We start from the raw sequence: 18704 nt of genomic DNA on the forward strand, positions 1-18704 counted from the left end.
CTTCTGAATCCTCAGAAGTACCCTGGAAAACAGTGGAAATGGTAGAAAAGCATAAGGGAACATCCCTGTCAAAGGAAAGGAAAAAGTGTCTTTTCTTCCACGGCTACTTGCATGGAGTCCTGGAGCAGAATTCTGCCAGCTAATTATTCAGACAGAAGGCAAACAGGTCTACTCAAGCAACTACCCACAGATGGATCAAATCTTGAAAGATCCAATGATCTGGTTTCCATTCATGATGGTCTGCTCCTGTCCTGCTCAGTTTGTCTGCCTCATAGTTTTGCTCTGACAGGAATGTAGGATGCTTGTAGAGTGAAACTGCACTGTGAAGCTATATCGCAGGAAAACATGTCTAGTCTGCAAAAGGGATAAGACCTGGTTCTCTTTTGCTTGTTGATGTACCACATGACTGCAGTATTGTCTGTAACAACTTGAAGAGGTCCAGGAGACCAAAGATGATTCAGAGAGTAGGAAGCCATGATCAGGACAAGCACCTTTTTTTTATATTTATGTGCTTGCTTTTGTCCATGGTGTTCCAAACACCTTGCACTTTTCTCCCTCCTAAAACTGCTCCCCAAGCAAAGTCTAAGGCATCTGTGGTGACTGACTGTTTTGGCGCAAGAGGAAGAGGTGGAGATGTGGATTTAGGGAAATTTGCTGTCTCTACCAAGTGATTTCTCTTCTGACAACCCCCAGAACTGGGATTTGAAAAGATAATGAGTGTTGGTACTAGAACCAACAAGACTTCAGATGTCACTGTATTCTTCTTATGTGGAGCCTTACTAGGGGTATCAGAAAAATCATGGATGCCATAAAACCCAAAATCCTGAAGTATTCCCTTGCAGTGACTGAAGTCTGAGTGATAAACCTTAGAAAAAGATCAGACATAGCTCTATTTTTTTCCATGTGGAAAAAAGCTCTTTGAAATGAGGTGTCTAGCAAACACTCCATGAGCACATTCCTGTGTGAAGAAAAGCTTTTTGAACAGAAGTATCTAGTTGACATTCCAGGAATACATTCCTGTGTGAAGGAGTCAAAAAGACTTTTGAATGTTCTTTTGGAATCCCAGATTGTACAAGAGATCTCTCAACTGAATGAGAGATTTCTGACTCTTTGGAAAAGACTCTAAAAAAATAATCAAGTTATCTAAATATGGAAAAATGTGGATACCCTGTATCTTTCAGTGAGCTATAACTGGAGCTGGACACTTTGTGAACACTCTTGGTACAGTGGATAGTCCAAAGGGTAAAGCTGAGAACTGGCAACGTGATCAGACACACAAAACCTTAAGAAACGTCTGAAGTCTGGATGAACAGGGATGTAATAGGCAGCTTTTAAATCTAAATCTAATGTTACCACGAAACCTAAAGGAGGTAAAAGTGGTAAAAGGTTGTGTAGTGACAGCATTTTGAACTTGGGCATTATCACATATGAGTTTAGAAAAGAAAGACTCAGAACTGGTCTCCAATCATTTTCTTTCTTTGACACTAAAAACATCCTTGAATAAAAATGGTCCCTAACTTGGGAAGAAAGAACTGGCTCTATCACTCTCCAAGACAGCATGTGGTGAAGGACAAGGAGAAAATGAGGAGTCTGGTCTGGTGGGTGAGGAATTATCCTCTGTAAAGGAGGAATTTCCTTTCACTGCCATCTGTAAACCTTATCAAATGATCTTCAGAACCCATATGTCTGAAACTATCTGTTGCCAAAGAGAAAAATGGAGATTCAGAATTTCTGGAAAGGAAAGGTGCTGCCAGGGTGGGAGAAGATCCCTTAAATAGTCATTCTAACTTGGAGCGTCAGTGGTTTTAGGGGGTTGCTGTACTCTGTTTGGACCACCCCTTGCCATTTCTTCTTAAATGACTATTTACCTGCAGTCTGCTGAGATTATTTCGTTTCTTGCCAAAACTGAATGAAGGGTTAGAGAGCCCCTTAAAATTTTGAAAAAGGAGGGCTGAAAAATCTTACAGATTCCCTGTACCTGCTCAGTCCTTTCATCATACTTTTTGACAACCTCTGCAGTACAGGGACCAAAAACTAAATCTCTATCTAAAGCAGAATTTAACATCTAATTTTTTCGTAACATCTGGGAGGTTCTGAGAATGCAGCCAGGCCAACAACCTCAAAGCAGTATCAGTGGCTATATACACACACTGTAAACAATGAGTTGTGACCTGTAAAAAATGGAAGAAATAAACAATTTAAGGTAGATTTTTCCAGACAAGATGAAACTGCAGATAAAATGTTCCTCATACTTTCACAATTAGTCAGAACAAGCTTTTACCTATGAGCCTAGCAATTCAAAATTCCGAAAATCAAAGTAGCGGAGACATATACACTTTTTACCATACTTATCAATAATTTTTCCATCCTTGTGAGAAATAGTAATGCTGGAATTAACCAAATGTTTAGCAGCAGTAGCATTAACTAAAGCTATAACTGCAAGGTCATGTTTGGGATGAGTTTATAAACAGGAGCAGCAGTAGGTCAACTGGTGCTCTAGGCAAAAGGGTTCCACCGCGCACCCCACCACACTACCTGGTGCCCCCATCCTGGTCTACCTACACCAAATAAATACTGGAAAAGTGCCCCTGCTAGACCGGTGCCCTAGGCAGCTACCTAATTGGCCCATGCCTCAGGCCGGCTATGTGTATAAAACCTTAAAAGACTGAGGAACTTTATAAATCAATCTGTCTTGATAGGGACAGCAGGCTGACTACTAGGAAAATTACAAGTGGTGACACACATATCCTTCAAAACTGACAGACGTGGAGGAATGGGGAACGTTCTAGAAATTCTTTATACAGCAGCTTACTGTATTTTCTGATGGGCTGAGAAACCTCAGTGTTTTCCCACTAAAAACTCTGGCACATTTTGGAAACAATCTCAGAGAAAGAGAAGCCCCCAGATGGAGAATCAGAAATCTGAAGAGAAAACCCTGTATTATGTCCCTTTGTCATCCTGTCCAGACCGAGAATCTTGAATCTCTTCAGGAAAAAAAGGTATCTCTCTTCTTTTTCTAGAAACCACTTTATAAGGATCAATAGCTTGAATTAAACCCTGAGCCAGACCCAGTAAACTACACCTGTCTGAAGAAATTTGAGGAAGAGTAGATGCATGTCTAGTTTTCTGTTTCTTTTTGACAAGCAAATGGAGACAACAATGTTATTAATGGTAAAAGCAGTGGTTTCTACAGGGATGGGCACAACATTCTGACCAAACAGGGTAGTTTTCCCTATTCCCTCTCCCAGGAAAGACAACAGTGGATCTCCTTTGCCCACTTTGGGGACCCCAAAAGACAAAGAGGACATGGCTAACTCCCGGTCCACAGCTGCTGTAGGTGCTACACCAGAGGGATCTGGGATAAACAATGAGTGTTCTGAAGAACCAGCTTTAACCACAGCAGACTCATCCACCTGCAGCTGTGGCAAACTGCTAGTCTACTGTGGTGGCAAAGGCTGTTTGCTTAACCTTTTCTTTTTGTGGCTGGAAGAAGAACCACCCTTGGGATTGGCAGATTTCTCCATGGACAAGTTGAAAATGGTGCTTCTTTCCCAGGGCAAAGAAGCAGCACAAGCTGGTAAAACTTTAAAGTTTTAAAATGCTGCCAATATAGATATGCACAACTATCAGGGTGAATGTAGTGATTTTAAAATCCCTTTAGAACCAGAAGGACCGAGAAGGTCCGAGAGAATACGGAATCTACACACACACCCGACATATGCACAAGCAACCAACAATTATGTTCGGAGACATTAATGGATTTTTCTTTCAACAACGACATCAGCACACAAAACAACAAAGTTCATGACAACACAGAACTAAACAGAGACAACACTATAGATCAAGGAAATATGAAATTCACCTTGTTTGATATTAATCTTAGTAACCAATTGACATGTGTAGAAACGCAAATGAACTTTTCGTTCCTCAACGACAACATCTTACAGAACAACAGGACACACGATGGTACAGATGTAGAGAGAAACAGCATTATAGTCAGTCAGCCAAATAGTGAATTTTTTATATATAACTATACTGATATTTAAATTGAGGACAGACATTTCTCATTATTTAAAAAAGGTTTCACCTTTGTTCCAGCTAAAGGAATGGATGTGGCTAAGATGATTTTAGATATAAGGCTTTTCACTAGGAAGTTAAATTTGGAAGTCTTGGCTAACTCTAATGACTCAGGGAACAATGTTGCACTTTATGCTAACAAGAACAGACATTGTGACGTTTTGAATAGGAGAAGTACATTCAACCCCCCTTTACAAAGTGATATTAGTAATTTTGAAAAATTGGTGATTAATGAGGTTAGAACGTTTCAGCGTCAGCATCAACACAACTTTTATAAATTAAATCTCACCATAGAAGAAAAAACAACTCTGGAAGAAATAAAACAGCTTTATTCGGATGTCAGGATTATGAAACCTGACAAAGGGGGTGGGGTGGTACTAATGAACAAATGGTTATATACAGCAAAAACGATGGACATACTGAATGTACAGGGTAGATACACCATTATTTCCACTAATGAACTAAATATTGCCTACCACAAGATTGATTTGACTATAGAAGACAACCTGATGCAAGGCTTAATTGACGTGAGGTTATACAGATTTTTTAAAGTAGAAAAACCTTTCTTATCTACTATGTTTGTTATTCCCAAGATTCACAAAGGTGTTGAAAATCCACCTTTGAGGCCTATCGTAACATCAGAAGGCTCAAAAACACAACCACTGGCTATTTATATTGATAGTAAACTAAAGCCTTTTTATAAACTATACACACACATTTTAATTGATTCTTGGGATTTACTAAGGAAAGTTAATCAATTACCATCTCAACCACATTACTCATTTTTAACAATAGATGTTAAAGATTTATTTTCTGTGATTCCGCACAATATAGGACTTAAATGGTTTGAATACATGTTAACAGAATTAAAATTTTTAAATGACAATGAATTTAGATTAATCTTGGAAAATATAGAAATAGTATTAAAGAACAATTTTATTTATTTCCAGGATGAAATTTATCAACAATTAGATGGTGTGGCAATGGGGGCAGCTTGTGCCCCCATTTACGCCAACACTGTTATGCTTTTTTGGGAAAAACACTTTGTTTTTAATTCACCATTCATGGTCAATATAGTCAAATACTTTCGCTTTTTGGACGACATACTGATAGTCTGGAATGGGACACAAGATGAGGCACTAAGGGCTTTGGACTACTTTAACAACTCCACTACATTTCTCCAGTTCACATATGAATTTAATATGGAAAGAATACACTTTTTAGATATTACCATTAGAAAAGACTATGAACATGGAATATATGTATCTAAGATATTTAGAAAGGCATGTTTTTCCAATTCTTACCTCCACTATTGTAGTAATCACCCACCTTTACAAAAGAGGAATATTATCAAGGGACAAATGGTCAGGGTGGCCCGAATGACATCAAGATACACCGAGTTTATCGAAGAATTAGAATACGTACACAAACTATTCTTGGAGAGGGGCTATCCTGATTCCATTATTATTCCCTTAAAGGAAGAAGTGATTAAAGGGTGGGGAATAAAATACATTCCTTTACTCAATAAGGAGGTTAGGACAGATAATGTGTTAAATGTTAACCCCGAGTCTATCATTTACGAAATTAGTAACAGTACTACTACCAACACCAACACTCCCTTTCTTGTTATGACATACAATACTAATACTAACTTAATAAAGAAAACCATTAACAGGATATGGGAGTTTTTTAAGAGTATGCCTACCCAACCAGGAATATTCGATAGGCGTATATGTTATAGTTTCCGAAGGGGACCTAACCTAAAAGCTATTTTTGAGAGAAAGAAGGAAGTGAAAGACAAAAGGAAGAAAGGCACCTTTCGATGTGAAAGATGTCCCCAATGTACATTTATAGCCAACAAAGAGGAATAAGAAGTTATGTACCTACCATAACGTTCCATGTTAGTTGTCTTCTCTCGCCTTCTTTCTTGCTTGATGGGTTCGTAGCCGATCCCTCGGCTCCGACTCGGCACTTGCTAAGCTCGAGAGTCACTTTTACCAGCTCGAGGCAGCCCCATATCCCATGATGCAAGGCGGTAAGTACCCAGATCTCGTTTGCTGACAAAGGGCAATAGCACCAAGCATAAAATACTTCCCAAAGGAAGAAAGAAAACTTACAGATGGAAAAAGGACCAGGTCTGAATGGTCTTTAGCATAACAGTTTCTTATACAAGGTCTGTCCAGGCCAGGGGGAAGGAGGGAGGGTCGCAAGAAAGAAGGCGAGAAGACAACTAACATGGAACGTTATGGTAGGTACATAACTTCTTAATGTTAAGTTGTCAATCTCGCCTTCATTCTTGCTTGATGGGACCTCGTCCCTAGCACCTCTATCCTGGGTGGCTCAATGGAACAAACTCTTGAGGACTGTAGAGCCAAAACTGGCTCTGTCCCTGGAGGCCAAGTCCAATTTGTAATGGGAAACAAAAGTGTGAGGAGTAGCCCAAGTGGCGCTGCACAAATAGTGTCCAAAGGAAGTCTAGCTTGAAAAGCTGTAGAAGTAGCTAAGCTCCTAGTTGAATGTGCTTTAGGTTTTGAGTACAGCTGTTTTCCCCTGAGTATAAATTTCAGAGATGACCAAGAAAGCCATCTGGAAAAGGTCACTTTAGAAACAGGAAGGCCTTTTTTATTATCCGCATAGGAAACAAAAAGTTGATCAGATTTTCTAAATTTTTTGTTCTGTCCAAATAATATCTAAGTTGACGGTGGACATCAAGATAATGTAGCTTTTGTTCAGCTCTATCTGAATAGTTAGGAAAAAAATACAGGGAGATCAATGGATTGATTCAGATTGTTCTTTGAAGCGACCTTAGGTAAAAAGGTTGGATTAGTTCTCAAAGATACTCTGTCTTTGTGAAAAACCAAATAGGGGGGTCGAACCGAAAGAGCATGAAGTTCAGACACCCTCCTGGCAGATGTAATAGCCACTAGGAATAAAGTTTTCCAAGAAAGATATTTCAGGGAACAAGAAACAGCTGGCTCGAAGGGGAAGAATCAAGGATGTCAGCACTAAATTTAGATCCCACTGAGGAGGAGGATTCCTGATTGGAGGTTTTAGTAGGAAAATTCCTTTCAAGAAGGCCCTGCAGAGCCTATGGGACATAATATTATGATCTGCTATCCCGACATGAAAATTGGAAATAGCAGCCAATTGAACTCTGACTGTGGAAGAAGAGGAGCCTGCATGAAAAATCTCTGCTAAGAAGTCCAGGACTGCCTGAACAGGGGCAGTAAAAGGATCAATATTTTGGGCCTTAGCCCAATAAGAGAAACGTTCCATTTGCTTGTGTAAATCCTCCTGGTAGAGGATTTTAGCGAAGCTACTATGATGTCTCTAACTGGGTTAGAGATCAAAGGAAGCCTGGCTAAGGAAGGAAGTGGAGCAACCATGCTGTGAGGTTGAGAGAAGGGATTGACCGGTGCAGCTGACCCGATTGGTGAATCAGAAGATCTGGCACTGGGTCCAGATGCCACGGCTGCACCAAAAGGTGATGATGGAGGAACGGAACCAAACTTGTCGAGGCCAGTAAGGGGCAATGAGAATCAATTTGGCTCTCAAACGGTAGCTTTCTGGATCACCTGAGGGATCAGAGGAAATGGAGGGAAGGCATAAAGAAGTCCCTGGGGCCAATCCTGGGTCAGAGCGTCTCTGGGGATGGCCTGATAGAGGGAAGAGGCTGAAGAAGTCTGGACATTTGCTGTTTTGGGGAGTAGCAAAAGATCGCAACATGGACGACCCCATTCCAGAAAAATCTCTTCCGCTATAGATTGCTTGAGAGACCACTCGTGAGGCATGAGGATAGCTCTGCTCAATCTGTCCGCTATAATGTTGGTTTTCCCAGGGATATGCGTTGCTACCAGAAACCGATGAGAGGAGATCGCCCATTGCCATAGTCTGAGCGCTTCTCGACACAAGGGGTAGGACTTGGTTCCGCCCTGTTTGTTGATATACCAAACTACAGACATGTTGTCTGTGTGGACTGCAATTGTCCCTACTGGAAGAAAGTCGTTGAGGGCTTGCAACGTTAAAAGCACTGCTCTCATCTCCAGGACATTTATGTGCAGATGGTACTCGAATGGCTGCCACGTCCCATGAACCATCCTGCCCTGATAATGACCCCCCCACCCAATCAGGGAGGCATCCGTGGTGACAGTGGCTATCGGGGATGGGGGTACAAAGTACCTGCCTTGGTGAACCTGAGACGATGTGATCCACCAAGCAAGATGCTCTTTGCATGTCTGTGTCACCAGAATCTGGTGACGCATTGGAAGTTGCTGGTATGACCACTGTGTGAACAGCATCCTCTGAAGAAGGCGCATGTAGAATCGAGCCAGGGGAAGAAGAGTAATGGCCGCAGCCATGAGACCTAATACCTTTAGAACCATTCTGGCCTGTATTTTCTTGCTGGCCAGAATGATCCTGACATGAGTCTGAATGTCTGAAACTCTTTGTTCTGTAAGGGTAGCTGACATCCGAACAGTGTTTAAGTTTGCGCCTATGAAGGTAATAGACTGGCAGGGCGATAAGGATGACTTTTCAAGTTGATTGAGATGCCCAAATGAGAACAAAGGTCTATTGTGTAATCCCTGGCTTGTATAAGCTGATGCCTGGTGGTGGCTGACAGGAGCCAGTCGTCGAGATACGGAAACACCTGGAATCCTTGACGTCTCAGGTGAGCCGTGACCACTGCCATGCATTTGGTGAACACTCTGGGGGCTGTAGTGAGACCAAAGGGCAGGGCTCTGAACTGGAAATGACTGGACCCCAGCCGAAGCGGAGAAATCTCCTGGGCGTCTGTGAATTTTGATGTGATAGTACGCATCCTGAAGATCTATTGAGCACATCCAGTTGTCCTTCTGTAAGAAGGGCAGAATTGACTGAAGAGTGACCATTCGAATCTTGTCTTCCTGACAGACTTGTTGAGTCTGCTGAGATCCAATATTGGTCTCCAGTCTCCCGTCTTTTGGGGACCAAAAAGAACCTTGAGTAGATTCCGGCTCTGAATGGTCTATTGTAACTGGCTGAATGGCTCTTTTGCAGTAGTTTTGAGATTTCTGACTCTGCAATCTCCCTTAGACCGGGTGGTACATCTGGAAGGGAACTTGAGGGAAGGGACTTTCCTCGAAAGGAATTATGTAACCCTTGGATATGATCGACTGTACCCATCTGTCTTGAGTGAGGGAATGCCAGGCTTCTGGGTACAGTGATAATCTTCCCGACTGCCTCCAAGGAGGGACAGCCGGGCAACACCTCAGGGATGCTGAAAGGGCTTGTCAGAGAGGCTCCCTGTTTCCCTGGTTCTTCGGACCCCTCTGCCACTAGAGCGTCTGCTGTTGTTACCCCTCTGCCTCTAGGGGTAAACTGACCACGTGAATCCGGCGTGACTCCTTGGGATTTACGGAACCACATCTTCCCGCCCTTCTGTCCTTTGGGATAAGGTCTAGAAGGGGTGGAAAACGGACTCCAACAGCAGAAAGAGTCTTGCCGTCCTGCTCGCACCTGGTCAAGGTTTCCTTCACCTGAGGGCCAAACAAAGCTGACCCATCAAAGGGAGAATTTGTGAAGGACGCCTTAAAGGGATCCGCAAAATCACATAGCCGCATCCAGGCTTGGCGTCTAAGAGCCACACCTGTACCTGCGGCTCTACTCACTCCATCCGCAGCATAAGATATTAGCCGCATGGAGGAGTTTGCAATGGAATTGAGGGTTCCTAGCTGCGAAGCAATTTTTTCTTGAGCCCCTGCAGCTGTAGGATCCTGAACTACTTCTCCCAGCTCCTTCAGGATATCCCTCTGGAGTCTGGTGAAGTGACATAGGTAATTCAGCGACGCATAGCAAAGGTCGCTGAGGAAAACATCCGCTTACCGTACCTATCCATGGTCCTAGAGTCCTTATTAGGAGGATGGACGGGCACGGAAGGATCTGCAAGTTCCTTTTGGTGGCCGCAGCCACCACCATGGCATCAGCGGGGTCACCCTTAGTAAGGAACTCTTTGTCACCCCTGGCAGTGATAAATTTTGAAGGCCTCCTAGGGACTGGCTCTCCAGAGTCAGGAGCCGCCCACCCCTTTCGTGCAATAACCTCCATAAGGGGTCGAAGGCGGAGACACCCAGGAGGTGGAGGGCCGAGATCCAAACGCCTCTAGGTATACTGACTCATCCTCAGAGGGATTGTTGGTGGGCCAGTTTCCCCTCTGTTTCAGAAGTTCTAGGATGTCTGAGAAGGAGACATCCTCAGCGGGGGATCTAGGGGATCCCTCTGACTCATCAAAGTCAGTATCCAGTGACAGACTCGGGAGTCTACATGCTTCCTCTTACAAGTCCTCTTCCTAGGAGGATCTCCCGAAACATCAGGAGAATCCTCGGAAGAGGGGAAATTCCCAATGGGGAAACCTGAGGCGGAGGATCTCTGGGTCCTGTAGCAAGAGAAGTGGCAGAGATGTCAACAGGTACTATAGAGGGAGGAGCTACGGGAACAGACTGCTGACTGATACCAGTGGCCAGTACACTCTTCATCACCTCGAATGCTCCTCCCAGGCAGGTCCGAGAGAACCCGCTCCAAGAGCTAGGAACTCCAGGGACCACCGAAGGGAAGTCTCCGAGGCAGATGTCGGAGCCGAGCTCACCAAGGCCGAGGCTCCAAGGGAAGAGCGGGCTCGGACAAGGGTCCGATGCCACTCACCCCTCGGAGGAGACCATGGAAGCCCGACCACGAATCCCTCTAAGGAAGGTCTCAAGAGGAGATAAGAGTAGAGGCTGAAGGAACAGAAGGGGGTATCCGTCCTCCAGCCGTAGCAGTAACCATTCTCGAAGACTCCAACTCCAAGCTCTGGGGTAGAGTTGAAGGAGGAACTGTAACGGGTGTGGACCAACAGTCGTCTGTTGAGATGGACTATGTAACATTTGGGCCAGTACCTGTGACTTAAGTAATCTACTGACCACTCTCTCTAGGTCATGATCTGACAACCTGGATGACCTTGAAGATCGGCTCCGATGGCTCCGTTCGATAGAAGAGGTGAAGCCGAGCCGAAAGTATCGGCTCCAAGGAAGGAGACCTCGACCTCTTCCTGGAATGAGCCATCGGAGCCGATACTATAGATCCTGTCGGAGCCGACCTCTCGGAGCCGACAGGAAGCCTCGATGTATCGGCTCCAGCCGGAGCCGATACAGCCACCAAAGTAACGGTGTCGGAGCCGATCGGAGCCGACACCGATGCCTGTGCCACATGGGTGTCGGAACCGATCGGAGCCGACATCGAAGTGGTCAATACAGATTCGGCACCGATAGCCATCGGTGCCGAAGGCTTTGTTAAGCCAGAATCGGCTCCAGCCGGAGCCGATCTCGACTCGGTACGAGTCGGAGCCGAGGCCGCAGGCTTAGACACAGAAGCCTGGGCCTTGGAAGATTTAACTGATTTGGATGGAGCCGACTTAGCCGGAGAGCCCTCCGGCTTAAGAAGGCCCCTAAGGATCAGTTTATTACGTCTTTCCTGCAGGACTCTCTGGCTGAAGGAATGACAAATAGCACAGGAGTCCTGCAGGTGAAGAGGGCCCAGGCAATACAGGCAAGAAGTGTGACCGTCTGTCAGAGACATCTTCTGACAGCACGAGTCACACTTCTTAAAACCTGAGACCCTCTCCTTTGACATGGTGCTTTACACAAACACACACACACACCAGTCAAAATTAACTTAAATAAAATACCAAAAGGTATTTCTATAAACAACACACACACCCTAACAGGGGGGGGATGGGATGGGTAAATTTGACTAAAATAAATTAGAAAAGACAGGGATTTTCTGTCACAAAAGGTAAAAAATTAACTAATAACCAATAATTAAGGTTTTTTTAAGAAAAAGGGGCTTAAATATCCAAAAAGAGAATCACTTACCAGGAGCTGGTAAAAGGAGGACCTCATAAGCGAAGCGGCAAACGAGATCTGGGTACTTACCGCCTTGCATCATGGGATATGGGGCTGCCTCGAGCTGGTAAAAGTGACTCTCGAGCTTAGCAAGTGCCGAGTCGGAGCCGAGGGATCGGCTCCGAACCCATCAAGCAAGAATGAAGGCGAGATTGACAACTTAACATCTACAGTTACCAACCATTCCCATTAAGTTCAAAGGGAAACAATACTGTACATGCTACACTACTGGGGTAGTATATTTGGCTTATTGTACCTCATGTTGGGGACACTATGTGGGTAAAACAGAAAGACATCTGCGGCAGAGAATCTACGAACACATGTACGATGTAAAAAAGAAGAAGGAGACTAATGCCCTTTACCGCCATACACTTTCTTGTAAGGGAGCTTACTTTAAGTTTTGGATTTTGGAAACAGTACCCAGGAATAACAGAGCGGGGGATTGGGAAAACCAACTCAGTTATAGGGAATTGATTTGGCAACTGACATTGGACTCCAATACACCCCCAGGGATGAATGACCATGTGTCCCTTTTACCTGCCCTAAAACTTAGGGCAAACAGAATAAAACAAAGCAAAAACAAAAATACAAAGAAGTAAAACAAAATGAAATATATAATTTTAACAATGTTTATCATATGCATTTTAAGACATTTATTAAATACAAAAAATGATTTTATTATTTGATTATTTATTTATTGAATAACATACTCCGTTCCATCAACATTTATTTTCATGGAGTATGGACAGTTTTATATTATTTATACAATTTTTTAGATACTCACATATCAGATTGATGTATAGAAAGTTTGATCAACATAGATTTACACATTTCGTATATTATACAATATTATATATATTTGACTCAATAGACAACTACTATGAAATGTCTTTTTTATTATCAATTTTAAATACATAAAAACTTTTTGTCGTTGTATACTTTGTAACACTTGTGTTCCATGAAAACACGTATATGTAAAAATTATTGTTTTGTTTCTTTAAATGCAGTTGCTTAATTAAGTTGTTGAATTAAACCAATTAATTAAGGTATAAAAAGTTGGTCAGCACAAAGGCATTTTATTCTGATGAAGTTTCCCGTGTTGGAAATGAAAGCGAATTTTTAAATTCTTCTGTATCGCTAATAAACCTTATACGCACTACCTAATCTTGTACGTTTTTTGGATTACTTGTGGACCATCATTTTGTGGGACAGCCTTCATTGGATCCTGTACCATTGGGGAAATTGTGATTTACTGGTTCTTTGGTATATTCCCCATTTTCCATTTTTTTACTTTTAAAACTTTAAAGTTGTTAAAAGTCACTTTTTCCCAGAAAAGCACCAAAAAAAACCCCACTTTAATACACTTTGCCAGCCCCCAAAAGTAAAATACACACTTTCTCAAAAAACAAACAAACAAAAAAAAAAACAAAGAGGTTTTCAATAATTTTTATTTTTTATTTATTTTTACATTTGTTGGCCGGGTTAGTCCAACTGGATGCATGTCCATTTTCAGTACAGGCTCGGGAAGAAAAGCTCCACTAACAGTTACTAGGCATATAGATACAATATGCATTTAAAGCAAGGCAATACAAATTATTTAGATGATAGGTAACCATCAATAAATCAAACAAAAGTTTACAAGACAAATGGAGAAATAATATAAACAAGAGGTATAGACAAATACATACTATTCAATAATGAGTATGCTAGGAAAGGACAAACTACTATAGTACCTTCTATGATACTCTAGCTAGTACATAACTTTGTTACCTGATAGCAAAATACATTCGTTCAGAGGTTAGTAGGAAGGAGTGCATAGCAAACGCAGTAGTGAGATAAGCTAGACAAAGTATGAAGGATGAATTGATTAATCTGGGTTAGTGCATGGACATAGCCAGTTATTTTTAAAGTATTCTTTAAGTTGCTTCTTGAAGAGTGGTGTAGAGAACAGAGATGAGAGTTCTTTTGGGAGAAGGTTCCCGGTTTTCCCCATGGAGTTGGAAAACAGAGAGTCCCCAGCTTTACTGTGGGACTTATGTATAGATACTTGCAATTTATTTGCTGAGCATAGGGTAAATAGACTTATGTAGGGGGTAACCAGGCTAGTAAGTATAGGTGTGTTACTAGGAAGATGGAGGATCTTTTGTGTGATAGTAAGCTGGTAAAAGAGAAGTTGATTATAGAATTTCAGTCAAGCCAGTTGTTTTAGATTATGACAATGGTGGGTTCTAAATGGAGAACTTGTGGCAAATCTGGCAAAGTTGTTGTATGAGTTTGTAAGTTTGTTGAGGTTACTTTTGGAAAGATTGGTATAGATTGGAGAGGCATAGAGGAGGGTAGAGATATGATGGGTGTGGGCAATAGTAGTTCTAGCTGTAGGGGTAAGGAAGGATTTAATCCTATAAAGTGAGCCTAGCTTTCTGTTCACTGATTTTACTGTGTTGTTTATGTGTGTGTCAAAGATGAGGTTATTATAGTACAGTTGTGTACACTTACCATAAATGTAGATGTTCGAGTGTATTCACTGTTGCAGTCATTACATTTGGGTAATCTGCTGACAGGTTGCCCTCAGTTGGCCTGAATTCCGGTCCTGCATCAGTTGCTGTCTCCTCTTCCATGACGTCAGGTCATCAGGGGTATAAAACATGCAGCCGACGCCATTTTCTTTAGTTTTTCTTGCCCCAGATGTCAGGTGCCCCCAAAAAGGTAGCAAAAATATATATATATATATATATATATATATATGTATATATATGTGCATCAGTATAAACTTTACCTTCATCTACAAGCAAATGCACCACACAGGTTGTAGAAGATAGAGAAGGAAAGATAAACTCCAGAATGACAGGGGGATGGCGGGAGGGTAACCTGGACTGCAACAGTGAATACACTCAAACAGCTACATTTATGGTAAGTGTACACAACTATACTATGTTCTTCGTGTCTCACTGCTGCAGTCATTACATTTGGGTAGAATCCCAAAGCTATGGTTGGGAGGCTGGAGCTAAACAGCATTAGGTGCGGCTATAAGGCTCCGCAGAACTGCAGTGGCAAAGCCTGCCCTGGACTTAGAGAGGCAAATGATAATGCTTTGTAAAGGTGTGAACAGAACTCCAAATAGCAACCACTAGAATGTCTTTGGTTGGTACTCCTCTGAGAAAGGCTACTGAAGTAGCTGCAGCTCTGTTGGAATGAGACCTAATGCCCTTGAGCACAGGTTTACCATGGTGTAAGTAGCAGAAATGGATGCAGTGGCTTATCCACTTTGAAACTGTCTGCTTTGAAATAGCCTTTCCTTCTGATCCTGCAGCATATGTCACTAGTAATTGCTCAGTTTTTCTTAGAGCTTTAGTCCTGCTCAAGTAGAATCTTAGCTGTCTGTGTATGTCCAAGGAATGCAGAATACTCTCCACCTTGTTCTGCGGATTTGAATAAAAGGTTGGCAGATGAATTGTTTGGTTAAAAGCCACACTGGAAACCACCTTAGGCATAAATGTAGGATTTGTCCTCAGAGACACCCTGTCTGGATAAAATATGATAAAAGGCTCTACAGCCAAGAGGGCCTGTAGCTCTGAAACTCTTCTTGCTGAAGTAATTGCTAGTAGCAGAGCTGTTTTCCATGATAAGAACTTTATATCAGCGGTAGCAACTGGTTCAAATGCAGGCAGAGTGAGCTTTTCCAACACATAATTGAGGTCCCATGCAAGTGATGGTGATCTTCTAGGAGGCCTTACATTTTTGGCTTCTCTAAGATACTGCTTTAGTAAAGGATTAGAAAAGATAGGTGGCTCTGTATTGTAATGAGCCGAAATGGCAGAGGCATGGATTTTAATTGATGAGAAAGATAGGCCTTTGTCAAGCATCTCAGTTAAGTATTGTAATATCTGAGGAATATTTGGTTCTGCTGTATCAGTTCCTTGTGCTTGATTCCAAGCACAGAATCTCTTCCATTTATCAGCATAAGATTTTCTAGTATTAGGCCTTCTGGCTTCTAAAATGACATCCATCACAACTTTACTGAGAGGTGGTGTTTGAATAACTACATGATCAGCCATGCTGCCAGGTTCAGAGTTGATTGTGCATGATCTGATTGTTTTGCTGGGACAGTAGTTGAGGTCTTTGAGGTAAGGTCCAAGCTGGGTATTGAGACAAGTTCCTTAGGATTGGGTACCAGTATTGGCGGGGCCAGTCTGGGGCAATTAGTATCATCTTTGGTTTCCCTTGTCTGACTTTTAGGAGGACCTTGGGAAGAAGAGGCAGAGGAGGAAAGGCGTAAACTGGTAGGTTTTTCCCAACTGAAGGATAAGGCGTCCACTTTCCATGCTTGTCTGTGATAAGTCCTTGTGCAGAATCTTTTCAATTGATAATTTTGAGGAGAGGCAAATAGATCTATGTCTGGGCTCCCCCATTTCTCTGTTATCATGCTGAAGACTTTTGGATTTAGTTTCCACTCGTGAGGATCCATAAGGTTTCTGCTTAAATCGTCTGCCAGAGTGTTTTGCTTTCCTGGCAAGAATTGAGCTTGAAGATGTATTTGGTAGGTCAAAGCTGTGTCCCACAGTGCCATGGCTAATCTGCAAAGGGGGTATGAGTGTGTGCCCCCTTGCTTGTTTATATACCACATGACCGTGGTGTTGTCCATCTTTATCAGTAGTTGTCCTGGATGAAGTAAGTCCTTGAAGGCTGTTAAGGCATTTTGAACAGCTAGCATCTCTTTCTGGTTGATATGTAGATGCATTTGTTTTGGGGTCCATATGTCCTGAATGCATCTTCCTGCCATGTGGGCCCCCCAGGCATAATCTGATGCATCTGTTGTTAAGGTCTGGCTGGCAGGGGGTAGAGTGAAGGGCTGTCCCATGTTTTGGTGACATGCCTTTGCCCACCATAGAAACTCCTGATGTAGGCAGGGAATGAGAGGAATCATTGTTTCCAGACTGTGAGAATGTTGACTCCATAAACTTTTTAGGTACCACTGAAGTTTCCTCATATGCAGTCTTGCATATGGAATCAATAGGATGCAGGATGCCATGAAGCCCAAAGCCTGCAGAATTTGTCTTGTAGATAACTGGGTTTTTGTTGCCATCAGTTTGAAGTAAGTAGTCAGTTGACTTTGCTTGTCTGGCGTGAGGTAAGCCATCTGGGTAGTTGTATTCAAGCTTGCACCCAGGAATGTTATCTTTTGAGAGGGTACCAGTTGTGATTTCTTTTCATTTATTGTGTACCCTAGGCATGTTAGAAGCCTTTTCACAAACGCCAGGTGTCGAAGAAGAATGTCCTAGTTTTCTGCTTGAATGAGATAGTCGTCCAAGTAAGGATATATTTGTATACTTCTGTGTCTGCAAAATGCAATTATTGGTGCCAGGACCCAGGGCACAGTAGATAAGCCAAAGGGCAGTGCAGGGAATTGGTAATGCATTAAGCCAGCCTTGAATCTGAGGTATCTTCCGCACGGTTGTCTTACTGGGACATGCAGGTATGCCTCTTTTACGTCTAATGTCACCAGCCAAGCATTCTTGCCCAGCATGGGCAGAAGCTGCTGCAAAGTCAGCATTTTGAATTTTGGAATGTCCAGGTATGTGTTCAAAATCTATAAATCCAGTATTGGCCGCCAGGCCTTGTCCTTTCTGGGTACCAAGAACAGTCTTGAGTAAAAACCTTGTCCTTTTTCCTGTTCTGGTACTGACTGAATGGCCCCCATATCCATGAGGGACATAACCTGTTTCTGTGCCTCTGCCCATTGATTTTTTGGCAGATCCGGCCAACCGTTTGCCACTGGCAGAGTGTGGAAATGGAATCTGTATCCCTGTGATACTATGTTTAGTACCCACTTGTCCTGGGTTATTAACTGCCAATTTTGAGCAAAAAGCGCTAATTTTCCCCCTAAGGGTGCTGCCAAAAGATAAGTGCTTGGTGTAGGCAGAGGGAAGTCATTGGGACTGTTTTCTGTAGGTTTGCACTTTATCTCCTCCTGATTTGGAAGTAGAAGCACCCCATTGCTTTGGCCTGCATGAATCTTGCGCCTGGTATCTGGAACCCTTAGGGCGTCTGGATTTGCCCCTTTGAGCTCTGTCTGACACAGGAAAAGACCAAAATTTTGTAGGCCAGTGTCTACTGAATCTTGGTGGCTGCACTTGTAAGAAGTCTTTAACAGTTTGCATAGACTTAGTTTTGTCTTCCATTTTCTTTAAAACCTCTTCTGCCTTAACACCAAACAGAGTATCATGCTGTAAAGGTGCATCTAGCAATTTAGCTTTAACATGATCAGGCAAAGTTTGCTCCTTTAGCCAGGCATGCCTCCTAATCACAGACCAGTAACTGCGGCTCTGCAGGAAAGAAACCTAAGGAGTCAAAACCACATGGCAAAGTATGTTTTCCAACTTGTTCAGCTGCATGCAATAATTCCTGCAATTCTTTATTTTCTGCACATTCAGAAATCAACATCATTTTCTGTTTCAGCAATCCCATAACATGTTGTTGATACTTAAGCATATGAAATTGACAGTTTAAGGCCCTGATTGCCAAGGCTGCAGATGTATAAACCTTTTTTCCCCATCTGTCCAATGCCCTTGAATCTCTGTCAGAGGGGGTAGGATTTTTTGCTGTTGAGGCCTTAACTCCCTTTGGACCCTGTGAAATAGTTTCAGGATCAGCAGCAGGGTTTCTAAATAAAAATTAATGTGAGTCAGAGACCCTGTAATATCTGTCAGGCTT

At 42.6% G+C, this 18704-nt stretch overlaps 1 protein-coding gene across 1 annotated transcript in view; it reads right to left on the bottom strand.

Moving 5' to 3' along the window:
* The window catches only part of KIAA0319 (KIAA0319 ortholog), a 2335945-nt gene that overhangs the window by 951927 nt on the left and 1365314 nt on the right, over positions 1–18704 (bottom strand). The window lies entirely within an intron of this gene.

Source organism: Protopterus annectens, chromosome 3.part0, assembly GCF_019279795.1.
Source record: "Protopterus annectens isolate FY-2018-M chromosome 3.part0, PAN1.0, whole genome shotgun sequence".
Classification (NCBI taxonomy): domain Eukaryota; kingdom Metazoa; phylum Chordata; order Ceratodontiformes; family Protopteridae; genus Protopterus; species Protopterus annectens.